This window comes from Cricetulus griseus (assembly GCF_003668045.3).
Source record: "Cricetulus griseus strain 17A/GY chromosome 1 unlocalized genomic scaffold, alternate assembly CriGri-PICRH-1.0 chr1_1, whole genome shotgun sequence".
Classification (NCBI taxonomy): Eukaryota; Metazoa; Chordata; class Mammalia; order Rodentia; family Cricetidae; genus Cricetulus; species Cricetulus griseus.
This window is the reverse complement of record NW_023276807.1, coordinates 231398336-231412543: the sequence shown is the minus strand read 5'-3', so window position 1 is coordinate 231412543 and position 14208 is coordinate 231398336. Positions and strand designations below refer to the sequence as shown.

At 39.6% G+C, this 14208-nt stretch overlaps 1 protein-coding gene across 1 annotated transcript in view; it reads left to right on the top strand.

The window, feature by feature from the left end:
* Lacc1 (laccase domain containing 1) overlaps positions 1-13846 on the top strand; it is a 30505-nt gene extending 16659 nt beyond the window's left edge. Inside the window, exon 7 of the mRNA XM_027390112.2 lies at positions 13255-13846. The gene's annotated coding sequence lies outside the window, so the exon portion shown is untranslated. The remainder of the gene's footprint in view (positions 1-13254) is intronic.
* The last annotated feature ends 362 nt before the right edge of the window (positions 13847-14208 follow it).

Sequence of the window (14208 nt, the reverse complement as noted above, 5' to 3'; positions counted from 1 at the left end):
GTGGAAGTTGAGTAGCTTATGTTCTTTTAGACTTTAACGCTTGGGGGTGGGGAGGAGGAGGGAGAGGAGAGGAGGAAGGAGAGAATGAAAGATTGAATTCCCAGGAGTCTAGAACCCTATAGATAATGAATCATTTTATATTGTTAATTATAATAAAAAGTGTATATTCAATGTTTCCTTAAACTTATTTAAATAATAATCACATATTAAAGTCACTTTAAAGAAAGAATACATTACGAACCTGTTTTTTAAGGCAGTCATGTTTACTCATAATCTTCCTTCCAATTTGAACAGCAATATACATTTTAAAATACAGGTTTAATATATATGTCTTTTTTAGAAACCATGTATGTTATAAAGAAATATTTATTTTGCAAACTAATTCTTTCCAGTTCTATAATAATTATATTTTTTAGTATTATACTAAACTCTGTCATTGGAACCTATTTATATTATTTTAATAAAATGAATATCATCTATTGAATCAAATATTTGTGACAGTGGCCTGAGACAGAAGATTAAAGATATAGAACTCTTACATAAAAATTCTGAATTTGCAATGATTTCTGTTGGTATCCAATAGTAAAGAGTAAGAGAATTTCTTAATTTGAATACTAGTTTGAGAGCTGTTCTCAACTTCCACTGCACAATGTCACCTGGTAGGTTTTAAAATCCCTGATGTCTAAGCCACTCCTTAGATTAAATAAAGCAGGCTCTGAGCTAGGACAAGCAACAGTAGTTTTAAAGCTTTCTGGAAGATTCCAACATGTAACCAGTTTTAGATGCAATTGGGCATTTTAAGAGTTTTTAAGGGTGATATGGTTGTAGACCATAGCCAATTTTAGGACCACTATTTAGCAGATATTTTTATAGCATCAGGATTTAGGTGGAATTATTTAATAATAATAATATGCATTAAAGTTATTCCAAAGCAATAATATTTGCAAAGGAGATGTATTTAAGGCATTTGGCCACAGTTTTTAAAAATCTATTAGTAGATTCTACTATTTCCAGTTTTTAGTGCCTATGGGCAATAGGCATACAAGGGACACATAGACATCTTGCAGGCAAAACACTCTTGCATGTAATAAATCAGAACAAATTTTTTTTTTGTTTTTTCGTTTTGGTTTTTCGAGACAGGGTTTCTCTGTGTAGCTTTGGAGCCTATTCTGGCACTCACTCTGGAGACCAGGCTGGCCTCGAACTCACAGAGATCCGCTTGCCTCTGCCTCCCGAGTGCTGGGATTAAAGGCATGCACCACCAACGCCCGGCCAGAACAAATATCTTATGTAAAATATTTACATAGTTCCTAAAGACAATGAGGATTCTGGACTCACATTTTTCTGCTAGAACTACAATGACCATTCTGAAGAAACGCTTACCCTGACACTTATTATTGTAGTAAATGGAATCTGGCTGGCACAACAGCTCTAGTGGGAGCTGCATGAAAGGTCAAGGGAGATGAGTCAGTTGGTAAAGTGCTTGCCACACTAGTGCAAGGGCCGGAGTTTGAACTCCAGAATCTATGTTAAAAACAAAACTTCCTGGTGTGGTAGGACTAGGTGTATAATCCCAGAACTGAGAAAGTGGAGACAGGCAGATAGTGGTGGGGTTCATACTCCTACACACATCCACGTGTACACACACACACACACACACACACACACACACACACACACACACACACACACACACACACACGAACACATACATACAAATATTACATGGAGCTTCCATTCTCTGGCACACAAAGAGTACAGTCAGTGTACAGCCTAACAGCAGTCAGCTTATGATAAAAGTCGGGGATTTGGAGTGGGAACTCATGGAACTGCCATGAAGCTCCAGAGAAAGCCTTATAAAAGTATCGTTCTAGAACAATTAAAGTAATATTTTCACTCTTCTCTCAAGTGAGAATATCCCATCCCTGGGTTATTATATTCCATTTGAGAAAGTAAACCCTAAATCAAGAAAAGGCATTGATAATGGTGAAGGACCCAGAGCCACTTAGGACCAGTGAGGAACAGGCTTAGAAATGATAAAGACTTCTGTGACCGTGGACTAGAACAAAGCACATATTTGAAACACAAAATGCCAAAGGATAAGAAAGCCCACCAAGCCAACTATTGGAAATCAGGAGACCACTATTCTGCCTTAACATTCCAGCATACTTTTTTTCTGTACACCAAGCATGCAAAGTCCTTCCTGCTGTTCATCTAAGCCACTTTTCAAGGTTGTGTGTGCAGCAAGCCACCTTAATAGATACATTCAAGACTATGGGCAGACAGCCAGCTTGCTTGCCATTTATTTCAAGAATGCTAGATTTAGCATTCCCAATCTAGGACACAAACCTACTTGTGTAGGATACACAAGGATACACTTGTGTCTGTATGTGGTGCCTCTGTACAACTTGGGGGACAAGGGCAACCATGTGATGTTCATACTGGCTGCTAACAGTGAGCAATGAAGTCCTTTGTCTTTATTCCAGGTATCTCATGCCTTCTACCAATATCCATAAAGTAGTAATAAGCTGATGTATTAACCTGTAGGTAGTGTGTGATCAAGAAATACAAGACATAGCAAGGGATCACAGTAGTTCATGGATTCCCTATCTAAATGTATTCAAAGTGGATAGGTAGACTTTGTGGTGGAGGTGCTGTGTAACAGCTGTAAGACATCCTCTTCTAATTTTCTTGGACCTTCAGTGCCATTTAAATCACATACATTCCATTATTTTATTTTAGAGAATACAGTAAATAGGTTTCAGCCTCTCTAGAGACTTCCAGAAGATGCCTAGGATGTTACTTTAAAAAGAGAATACTCCTGCAACCCTCCAAGTCAAACATCTAGGAAATTCCTGTGTTAACATGGCTTCAACACTCATTCAAATGACCTAACTTCTCCCCAGTGTCTCTGTATATCCCCACACAGAATCTTTCTTTGCTTTTAGATGAAGGGAAATTCAAATTATTATGTCAAGAATGTAATCCATCTTTAATATCATGCCAGAGCTCGTAGTACCTTGGGGAGTAAAGATTTGAGTATCTAATGCTTGTCTTGACAGCTTTCCTTCTGCTTATGGCAAGTAAAGTGCCTTTGATTTGTCTTATTAGACATCTGTGGCCTTGAGTCTCATATGTACTAAAGAAATTTTATTATCTAATATGGTGTTAAGCACACATCTCATATTTTTCTCTCATTGCTGAAAGGCCCTGACAAGGTTGATTCAGCTACTTTAAGAATAAATAGAGCAAAACATACCCTGACATTCTGAATGAGTGATGTAAGTCATATTGTGATTGCAAATGGTAGAGTCTCCACCGAACACAAACAAAGCTTTACCACAAGCATCCTTGTCAGAACCCCTCACTGTCTTTGTTTTGCCTTTGCCATTCTTGGTGCATTGTGCGTTTCAGCCACTGGGTGGCAATATGTACTCAAGAATACTTACTGTTTGCCGCCTCCCGTTGAATCCAAGATTGTCAATTTTTTGATCTTGTAAGATAGCCATTATATCAAATATTAAGAAATATAAGTATTTTCTTCATGCAAGAGCCTGCCTATATGTGACAAAAGAAACCTATTTTCTTAAAGAAAGGTTTTAATTTGGATCTTACAGCTTCAAAGAGTGAGTTCATGACCATCATGGTGGGAAGGAAGCCTGGCCGTAATCAGGCATGGTGCTGGAACATTATTAAGAACACCATGTGGCAGAGAGACTAAGTGGGCCTGAGGGTGGGCTTTGACACACATCCTTCATCAAGATCATGCATCTCAATCCTTCCCAAATAGTTCCACCTATTGGGGACTACACTTTCAAACGCATGTGCCTATGGGGGCCATATTCATGCAAACCACCACAATAAGTGAAAACTTCATGATGATATTCCATTTGGCTTTTATCAGAGATGTTGGTGCCTAGCTAAATTTGTGGTCCTCTTCTCTAAGAAGCTTCTGTTGCAGAGCCAGTGGGCTCTACATAAAATTGCTGCAGTATGGGTGATTTTCTGATATCAGGTGCTTACATAGTTCAAAATAATACTGTTAAGAATTTACTTCCAAATAAAACATGACATTTATTTTACCTTCTTTTATTGAAAATGTTTTTTTTTTTCAGACAAATGCATTTTGGTTATGGTTCTCCTCCCCCTGACTCCTCCAAGATTCTCCCCACCTTCCCACCCATCAAAATCTACACTTTCTGTCTCTCCTTAGAAAACAAACAGGGACCTAAAGAATAATAATAAAATAAGAAAGATAAAACAAAAACCAGAATATGACAAAGCAAACAATCAAACAGAAGAAAAAGAGCCACAGAAAAAGCATGAGATCCACATGTAGATGCAGAGACACACAGGTTTGTACACACAGGGATCCCCCAAAACACAAAACCAGTAGCTAGAATGTATATGCAAAGAACATGCATATACATGTTAAGGCCTTATGAGACAAAGAACCCCAAAGATACCATTAAGTCTGTGTTGTGTTGGCCATCTACTACAGAGCATAGGGCCTGGCCTTACAAGTGACGTGTGTTCCTAGTGAGATTCCATTAGAGAGAACTGATTTTTCATTTGTGAGTGGTTATCAATTAAACATAGTTTCTGAGTTAGGGATTGAGGAGGGTGGTGCACCTCTCTCCGTGATGATCCATGCATGCTGCTACATGCTCTGTGAGTTCATATGTACGTCAGTGCTGCTATGTTTAGAAGGCCTTGCATCCTTGGTACCCTCCATTTCCTCTGGCTTTGTTAGCTCTCCACCTCATGTTCTGCTGGGTTCCTTGAGTCCTAAGGGGAGGGATTTGAAGGAGACATACCATTTAGGACTGAGTCTCCCTCCCTCCTCTCTCTCTCTCTCTCTCTCTCTCTCTCTCTCTCTCTCTCTCTCTCTCTCTCTCTCATCTTTGCAGGTTCCCAGTCTTGTAAGGTTTTAGCCAGGTTAATACCTTTCAGGTCTTTTTCATATACGTTATGGCTTCCAGTTTTGCCTTTTTAGGGGATTTCTGTGTGTACAAACATATGTATCTCTGCATTTACATGTGTCTGTCATGCTTTTTCTTTGGCACATTGTCCAGCTGTGGGTCTCTGTATTTGTTTTCATCTACTGCAGGAGGAAGCTTCTCAGATGATGGCTGAGCAAAAACTGATTTATGAGTATAGCAAAATGTCATTATGGGTCATTTTTAATGTTCCTTTAGCAGAACAGTAGTATTTGGTTTTTCCTTAGGTCCCTGGCACATCTAGTTTCCAGTCCTTGGTCTCTCAAGCAGTGTCAGGGATAGGTTTCATCTCACGGACTCGGTCTTTAGTCAAAATCAGATATTAGTTTGTCACTCCCACAAGCTTTCTGCCATGATTGCATATTTTTCAGGCAAGTTGCCCTTGTAGATCAAAGACTTTGTAGCCGGACTGCTGTTTACCTCTCTCCTTTGATACCATGCAGAGTACCTTCCAATATCCTGAAAATTAGCCCAGAGGGGTGAAGGCTCTAGGTAGGCACCAGCTCAAACTCTCTGTGTTCAATAAGTTGTGCCGGTATTGTCTTCAGTAATAGGGCCTTACCATCAGTTTGTGGAGAGCAAGCAATGCCTTGTCAGTAGGCCAGGTTATTTGGGGGTTCCCATGTGGCCCCCTTTGGCCAACAACTCAGTTAAATGTAACCCATTCCCTGCACTTCATTTGATGATGAGATATGCCCAGTTGGGGGTCAACTCCCCACTCTTATTTGGCAATTTCATTTAGGTTGCCTATATATGTATATATTTTGGGAGGCTTCTATTGTATTTGTTTTGCATACAGCCCCTCAAATGGCCCTTAGTTTTATCTGTCTCTTCACATATTCCCTCCCCCAGCCTCCCCATTTGATCATCCCATTCCTGTCCCCCCCCTCGTCCATCCATAACCTTGTATTCTATTGCCTCTTTCTAGGGAGATCCACACCCCTCCTTCCCTTACTCTGTACCTTACCCCCCTGTGGTTATATGGGTTGTAGTTTGCTTGCCAAAGACTTAAAAAGCTAACATCCACATATTAGCAAACACATACCATATTTGTCTGGGTCTGGGTTACCTCATCCAAAATTTTTCCCCCTAGTTCCAACCATTTACCTGCATATTTTATAATTTCATTTTTAATGTCTGAATAATGTTCTACTATGTGAAATACACCATATTTTCTTTACCTATTCATCCATTGACAGACATCTAGGCTGTTTCAAATTTTTGGCTATTATGAATAGAGAAGCAATGAACAAGGTTGAGCAAAATGACTATCGAGACTTTTTAGTATGTTAATATTTCCACCTCCCATTTATTTTCAACACATTCTCTCTCTTACCTACATGTTCACACACCCGAGCTTTGCAAAATACATCACCTTGCTATGGTCTACTTCCTCAGCATCTTCTAGTGTCTCACACATAATTTCAACTGCATACCCACACTTCTCTAATCCTCTTGCCCACTTTCCAGCTCCAGTGCTCTTATTTCTGTGTCTGTTGACTTGTGATGGATTTTCTCCTTCCATGCTGTTTCATGAATGTCATACTATAGCCACAGTGATGTCAGAAGCTAGGCCATTAAACTCTAGCACAATACCGTGCACTTTCTGAGACTTTGTGCTATATTCTAGATAGGTAGAGTAGATGATGGATGTTCATACACTGATACAAGATAATTCTGTCCCCAGAGTAGAATAAGGCCAATTCTTTTGTTCCGTGTAGGATTTTTCTTCAGTTAAGACAGTGGATTCTCAACCTTCTTAATGATACAACCCTTTAATACAATCCTCATGTTATGGTGACCCTCACCCATAAAATTATTTAGTTGCCTCTTCATAACTGTAATTTTTTTACTGCTATGAATTGTAATATACATATCCAATATGCAGGATATCTGATATGTGACCCCCAAATAGGTCACGACCCACAGGTTGAGAACCAATGACTCTTAAGACAGCACAGAACAAGTGTGATTACAACTGTGAACCCCCCCCCCAACCCATATCTTAAAATACTACAAACTTAGCATTATGAAACCTCAGATTTTCCACTTTTGGTTGTTTGTGGATTTTTCCTATGTTTTACTTAATAAAAATAGTCTACTCTTAAATCATGTTTTATCTTTCTCGTTTTTCAAATGAAATTTTCCTGTTTCTTCTGTATGTTTTGCTATCTAATTTCCCACGAGTCATTTAGTAATATTTTGACATTTCTTTGGATCACCACATGGCACTGGTTACTGCTGATTATAATGGGAGATTTGGTTCATTTTCTTGAAACTTTATTTTAGAATAGCTTTCATTTTTTATGGAAAATTGCAAAATTAATAAAGTCCTACTAACCCTATTCCCAGTGTCTCCTAGCATCTTAAATTAGTTTGGTTTATTCGTTGAAATTAAGGAACTGCTATTAATACTATTACCAAATAAAATCAATACTTTGCTCAAATTATACTTCTTTTCACCTCATTTCTTTTTTTCATGGTCTAATATCTCAGCCTCTTCTTTGGGGAATCCCATCCAGGATCTCTCATAGCATCTAATCAATGTCTCCTTAGGTTCTTGGTAAAGGTTTGATGACTTCCATTATTTTACATGATCATGGTAGCATTGAGCTGTGTTGGTCAGGCATTTTGTTGAGTGTCTCCTCTTTCTTCACGATTTAATTCATGAATGTAGTCAGGTATGCTCTACCTCAGTGACAGGTATGGTATCTGCATAAATTATGTGAAATCCTTCTATCTGGAAAGTTTATTATTTATTTCAATGTCCATATAGTATGATTTTATGCATATGTATTTCACTTTTTTGGATTATAAACCAATATTGCCTTTTTTTTTTTTTTGTCACTCCAGTGGCCTATTTGGAACTTCTACAGATGGGTTCCCAGGCATCTTTGATATAACCCATTTATATTCCTTCTGAACTTCAGAGCTATGATTCATTTTATTTTACTCCCTGCCCTATTACTAGACTTGCCTGGTGCTTGTTAAGGCATCATCAAAGTTCAATGATTAAAAATATTGCGTGTCTATTGAATGTAGGATCTTGGATTAGAAATATTTTTAAAACTTTTATGGCACTTCAGCTCCTAATTTTGGAGCAATTGTGTCCTTTTTAGTAAGAATCATCTCAATGTGACAGCAAGTGCTCACACCAAGGTAATACAACATGACACAGCCTGGATGCTTTATTCACATGGCTGTGTTCATAACCAGAGAATCCATGTGTAAATCTTACACCTTTATTCTCTGCACTTTTATGTATTAGTAACAAAAGCATTTTGGGAGTTTGGAGGAAGCTACCAACCCTGGGTCCAGTCTCACTACTTAGTTTGACCACTGTAATGACAAAATAACATATATTACTTTTAAAAAAAAGACATCTTTTAGATACTTGCTGCTTTTTTGGAAATGGATGCCATTGAGGGCCTAGGTGTCTCATGGGTGCCTCTAAAATGAACGCAAAGATTGAATCTCTTGATTGGGATGATGTTGGGTTTTCTGGGTTGAATGAATGAGACACATTTAGTAGTTGAATAAAAGACTGGGTAGACTACCACCAGGTGGCAGAAGCTCTCAGATTGGCAAGGATGCTCCTAAGTAACTTGCAGGTAATTATACAGCTTTTCCTCTTAGTCATGGCTTCAAGTTCAGATGACAAGAACAGGTCTGAATGTACAATTGAGGCTTATAATTTTCTATCAAGACACCACCAATCTTTCAGCTCCCCATGCAGAAGTCTTTGAGTTATTTTTGTTACATTTGATCTTTTATTTATTGAGAACAACTGCCTGTTCTGACTGGCTCCTTCCTGCTCCTTTGGCCCTTTCACAAAAGCCTCTGATTTAGAAACACCGGGGTGGGGGTGGGGGTTGAACTGAATACAGGTTCACCATGTCTGAGCCATTGCTTGTGCTTTTTTCTTCCCCTGAGTCCCCTCTTTTAAACTTCTCACCTCACCCCTGGTCAGCAAATAGGAGCTATGCTTAGGGTGCTGGGTAGAAGGTATGTATGCAATATCTCTATCGCTTCCCTCAGTATAAAAAGCCGTGTCACGAAACAGGGATCTGCTCTGTTAGAGGCAATGGTGAAGCCATCTATCCAACCTTGGCCCAGCTTTACAAACAGTCTTTGCTTTTGAGACAAGGTCCAGAATAACCTTTATATGCCTGGCTTTGGATCGTAAGTAGCTTTGAACTTGTGATCCTCCAGCGTCAGCCTTCAAATTACTGGGGTTAGAGGTGTGTACTATTGTGGCCGGCCAGCCTTGAGCCATCCATATCAGCCTTTGGGGTCAGCCACACAAATGAGTGTTCACTTGATAGTTGTATCACTCTCATTCCTGTCCTCCTGTATCCCTCCTGTATTCAGGATCCTTTTTGTGGTGGTTTTTAAAAGGGCATCATGGAAGTTTCCAGTTGTATGTTTTCCAGATTCTGTTTGTCTCGTCTTTTCCTCACATTGTGCGGTCTGCATCTCAGCCTCAATTTTACTTTTTCTGACCTTCTCCTAAAAACTTTCAGTCAATTTTACCACCTCCTAATCTCCCTAGCTTCCATTTTGGTCACATCCCATTTTCCTGTGAGGTCCTCATAAACCCTTTTGAGGCAACATGATAACATTCCCATTAGAATTAACTGTATAGTACAAGATATTCCTATAACATATAGATTAAATAAACTCGTGACATTCAAAATCCATAATGCAATCAGAATTTACAATAATGTTTCCAGCAAGTAAGCATTCAGGAAATCTTTCAGAATGAGTGAATTTTACAGAATGAAATGTAAATAATGACAGCTGCAACATCTTTGTTTTCTATCTTGCACAAGGTTTTTTGTTTTCTTTTGTTTGTTTTTGTTTTTTCTGCCAGGGCAAGAAATACAGGCATAGAGGCTGTCTGAGGAGGAGGCAGTCTGCTAGGCCCCTTGCTTCTGCAGGTAATTTCCTCTGCTGCTCCTTTATTCAAAACAAGTTCTGGCTTCCCGGAGCTCTGAGGTGAGCTGAGGGTCAGGGAGTTGGATGATCCAATCCCCACTTCTTTCAGAGGGCCCCCCTCCCTGCCCCCAGGGATCCTTACTTTGTGCTTTCCAAGTGGCTGGTGTCCACTTCTGCTGCTTGTTTACAAGATTCCAAATGCTCTGCAAACAGTTTGTCCTTTACAACTGATAGGAGTTCCCTTGATAATCTATTTACGCTATTCATGAGCAAATTACCAAGGCCCCTGGTACAGACTACAGCTTAACTGGCCTTACTCTGACGATCATAAATTAGCATTGCGTACTTAATGAGATTTTATTGTCTATGTAGACATGTGTCTTCATCTTATATGTATGTAAATTGAGAATCATTGCAATTTAGTACTAGAAGGAAACAAAAACAATTCTGGAAGGCTGCAGATGTAGCTCAGTTGCAGAGTGTTTGTCTGGTATGCACAGAGCCCTGGCATCAATCGCCATCACAATATAAAATGAGCATGAAAATACATGCCTGCAATCCCATGTCTAGGGAAATGGAAGGGGAAAGGTCAAAAGTTCAAGGTCAGCCTGGGATACGAAAGAACAAAACAAAAAATAATTCTGCATGAATCCTATATTATACAGGTAAAGCAGTGAAAGAATGGCGAATTGTTCTTTTTCTTATAATCGAGAGACTAGCTCTATTTTTAAACACAATTCACATTCTCCATTAGAGATAAGATTTGCTGTGGTTCTATGCTCTACTGAACACGCTGTTATGTAAGGTTGCTACACCTATTAGCTGTGTCTTATCATCTCGAGTCAATAGACACTCTAAAGATAGCTATGTTTTATTAATCTTTTCATTCCTCATGGAACCTGCTATAGATGCTAGCTGATACTGGATTGGGCATCAAGCTGCAGGCAGCTCTGATCCTATAATGAAAGGAAGGAAGCAGACATCAGGATGCCAGATCTCCAAAGACTTGGAAAATGTCCTGTTATAAGACATCTACAGTTACACTGGTTAGCCTTATTTAGAGTCCTGTTGTTCCCTCTCTTTACCAGAAACATATACAAATGTACCACTGTGCCAAAGTCCTTGTATTCCTTTGTTGCCCTAACCTAAGCCACAGCTTCCCGAACTAGGCTGGATTTTCCATTCTCTGATTTGGACACAGGTCAGAGTTGCTGCCACTGACTTGCAAGCTCATCTTTTTGTCTCTCAGCTCATTCCTCCTGACGTCTAACATTCTGTGACAAATAACTCAGACATCCACTAGCAAAAAAAGCAAGATTGAAAGTAGTGTCTTCCTTGACACTTTTACCTAAGTAAATGGCAGTTGAATTGAGAAAGTGCTTCAAGATAGAGAACTATCAAAGAAACCCAAGGCCCTTGGATTGGCAGCATGGAAACTAATGGGTGAGTGGTAGGGATGGAAAGTGATTTGAATTAGCTCAAGAGAGATGAGAAAAGAACAGAGAGATGAGAGCACATAGTATCTTTGGGATACCCTGCTGTAGAGGTGAAGGAACCAGCTTCCCTTTTGGCAGCCATAACGGTGCTTCTACGACCTTGTCCCAGACACAAGAAAGTCAGATGCCTGTCTCGTGACAAGGAGCCAATCAGAAGTTAGCTGGTGGCGCTATGCTTTACGACCCTGGGTGTGCTTTACGGACAAGCGCACAGCAATGACGTAGAGAGCATAGCAACCACCCTGGGAGGGCCTGTGGGCCATAACAACCAGTTGACCAATCAACACAGGGCAAGCTCTCCAAGCCTGGAGGCACACCAATCGTGAGCCTGTGCATACCCCTAGACACTCCCCTTACGCTGCCCTATAAGATCTTTTGGGAGCCCCTAGGAGCCGTCTTTGCTAGCCATCCATCATGGTGGGTGGGTGAAAGACCCGAGCTAACATGGGGTTAGCTCGTTAAATTACAATAAAGCCTCATGCAGTTTGCAGCAAGCTTTCGAATCCGCCTGGTGATTGGGGTGACCGAGAACGTGGCCTGGGACCCCAGATACTTGAGTTTTCGGGGGTCTAACAGAGGTATCAGTAAGGAACAGCACCTACAAAGGGCCACGAGACCAAGAAAACCTTTTCCTTCCTTTCTTACTTTATTGAGCATGTATGTGAGAGTGTGGGCAGGTCACATGTGTTTGTGTGCATATGGAGGCCAGAGGTGAAGCATCGTTATTATTCCTCCAGTGTCATCTTATTTCTTCTGGAACTTGTTGATGAGGCTGTGCTATCTGACCATTGAACCTCATGGCTACACTTGTCCTGCCCCTCCAGTCCTGAGATTATAAGTACAAGCCACCAAGACCAGCCCTTCCACGTGAGTTCCCAGGATACACAGTTCAGGTTCTCATGCATGCAAGGCAAAAACTCTTTACAAACTGAGTGTGTGTTGCCTTAGCCCGGTGGCTCTCAACCTTCCTGCTACTGTGACCCTTTAAACACAGTTCCTCATGTTGTGGTGATCTCCAACCATAAAGTTATTTTTGTTGCTATTACATGACTGTAATTTTGTTGCTGTTCCGAATCATAGTAAATATCTGTGTTTTCCAATGGTCTTAGGTGACCCCTGTTAAAAGGTCATTAGACCCCCAAAAGGTTCATGACCCAGAGGTTGAGAAACATTGCCTTAGCCCCAGCTTTGATTTTTCTAGGAAAAGAGAAATCAGTGTTTTTATGCTCAGAGAACAAAGATTCCAAGAAGAGGGGAGACTGGTAATGCAAAAAGAGAAAGGGTTGTTTATTGTATGGAGAACAATAGACATGGACTATATTCACTCCAATAAAAATACCACAGACTCAGGACATCCAAAAGAAGACGGATAGCTAACAGTAAAGTAACCGTTTTTGATAACACATTCCATCTCCACTGTGCTTTCCTTTCTTGTCATTTTAAACTGATAATAAGTATATTATTACACAGAAATTTAGACAGTGGTCTTCAGTGAAGTCAATGATATCTTAATGAATTATTTGCAGTTTCTAATCCCAACACAATTTGAAATTCCTAGTCCTCCATGTGTGATAAGTAACCTGTTGCATTATTGTAATTAGACCACCATATAATTAAAAGAATGGCAGCTTCCTTTTTTTTTTTTTCTCTCTGCAGCACTTCTGCTAAATACCAAAAATGGAAAGTATGACTCCCCTGAGCAGGAAATTAAGCCCTTCCTGTTTGCTCTTTTCTTTACAATACCTCAGTCATGTGTTCCTGGAAATAAACTGAGGTAAAAACTGATCTAACTCCATATCTACTTTTTACTTTTTCTGTAGGATGAAAACTACAGAGAGGACAAGTAACAAACAAGATTTCCAAGACTTCTGAAAATCAGATGTGCTCATCAAGTACTCCTATATATCAAGCATCGGTGTGATATTCTTATTGATATAAAAACAGAGCTTTCCAGATCTAAAAAGAAAGGAAGGAAGGAAGGTAGGAAGGAAGGAAGGAAGGAAGGAAGGGAGAAAGGAAGGGAGGAAGAGAGAGAGAGAAAGAGAGAGAGAGAAAGAGAGAGAGAGACATTAGAGATTGCTCTTTACAGCCATTTATCTTACAAATGACCAAACTAGGTGCCCAAGTGGTTAAATAAATCTTATACAGATGCAAAGGTTCGCTAGAGAGATGGCTCAGTGGTTAAGAGCAGTTGCTGTTCTTGAAGAGGACTGGATTAGGTCCCCAGTACCCACACTGTGGCTTGAAATCATCTGTAACTTCAGTTTGAGGGGTTGTGATGCCCTCTTTTGGTCACTACATGTATTGCACACATGAGGTACATGTACATCATGCAAGCAAACACACACACACACATATATGATAAAAATAAATAAATCTTTTAAAACATAAAAATAAACATGCAAAGGTGAACTGAAACTGTGATGGACAGGTTTTTCAATTAATAAAAAAAGGCTAAAATAATATTTACTGTTTCCATATTCTAAGCACTGTGCTGATCACTTCACATTCATAATCTAATTTAAAATTTAGATCCACTGTGTGGTACAAAGTAGATCTCACAACCCACAGCCATTCAGATGACTTGTTGAGTTCACTACTTGTCTCTACTTTCTTCTTTGTACAACAAAGTAGGTGGGTAATGTGTCATGCTTAATAATAGAGGTATTATCGTTCTGTCAGAAAGCAGTTTTGGTTGTCATCACTGTCATCTAGGAACTTAAAAAATATACATTTTCCACATCTATGTGGCCTACTGAATCAGAAACTCTTGG